Source organism: Myotis lucifugus, unplaced genomic scaffold (genome assembly GCF_000147115.1).
Source record: "Myotis lucifugus unplaced genomic scaffold, Myoluc2.0 scaffold_335, whole genome shotgun sequence".
NCBI classification, from domain to species: Eukaryota; Metazoa; Chordata; class Mammalia; order Chiroptera; family Vespertilionidae; genus Myotis; species Myotis lucifugus.
Genome location: NW_005871383.1, coordinates 412,186 through 413,401, shown reverse-complemented (window position 1 = coordinate 413,401; position 1,216 = coordinate 412,186).

The window sequence follows — 1,216 nt, the reverse complement described above, 5'->3', positions numbered from 1 at the left end:
CACCCCTTTCCAGGGCCTAATGGCCCCTCCTTGAGAGACTGGCCACTACACACACACACACACACACACACACACACAGACATGACACACATCCAGACGTTATTAACACAGACGCACATGGACACATGCACAGAGTTAATATGATTCATACATGCTCTCCACACATACCCTGCCCCCAGACACAAAAGCTGCACAGACATCAACTTGAAAATTACTGAGAGTAGATTGTAAATGTTTTCACCACAAAAAAGAAATGGTAATTATTGGAGATGATGAGGTATTAACACTCTGTGGGACTCATTCACCATATGTGTGTCTTAAGTCAACACCTACACTTAAACTTCAGTGTTAGGTCAGTTTACGTCAATAAAGTTAAAAACACCTGAAACACAATGTGCTTCTCTGGCGTTTGGAAGGCACACAGGCCAGTACTGAACGTGCTGAGGGCAGAGAGAAAGGTGGGAAGGCTGTGCTGGTAAAAAAAAATTAAGAGAAAAATAAGTAATGTGCATTTTTAAATGAACTGTCATTTTTAGGTACCAGAAATCGATTTAATTATTATGCTTTTTTAAATGAAATGCCATTCATTGGAAAGGCAGCAGTGTAATATGTATGTATTTATTGAGTGTGTTGGTAGTATCAGGGAATAACAGGCTCAATTCTTTTCCTTCATGTTGTTGAGCTGCCCCCTAGATTCCTGAAATTAGACCTTGATCCACATATAAGCAGTAAATTACCTTGTTTATCCCTTTGTCTTTAGGTACAATTAAAGTGAACATAACCCTCCGACTGTGGGAATATTATGGCAGAGAACTTAAAGTGGATTCCAGGAGACCTGGGTAATATTCTCTCTCTCTCTCTCTCTCTCTCTCTCTCTCTCTCTCTCTCTCTCTCTCCCTCTCTCTCTCTTTCTCTCTCTCCTCCTCCTCCTCCTCCTCCTCCTCCTCCTCCTCCTCCTCCTTCACCTCCTCCTCCTTCTCCTCTTCCTCCTCCTCCTCCTCCTCCTCCTCCTCCTCTTCCTCCTCCTCCTCCTCCTCCTCCTCCTCCTCCTCCTCCTCTTCCTCCTCCTCCTCCTCCTCCTCCTCCTTCACCTCCTCCTCCTCCTCCACCTCCTCCTTCTTCTTCTTCCCTCTTTTTTTGTGTGTCAGAAAGGACAGTCAGAACACTCCAGACGAGAGAAAAATCATGACCAAAGAGAGAGAGCCCTGGACAGCAG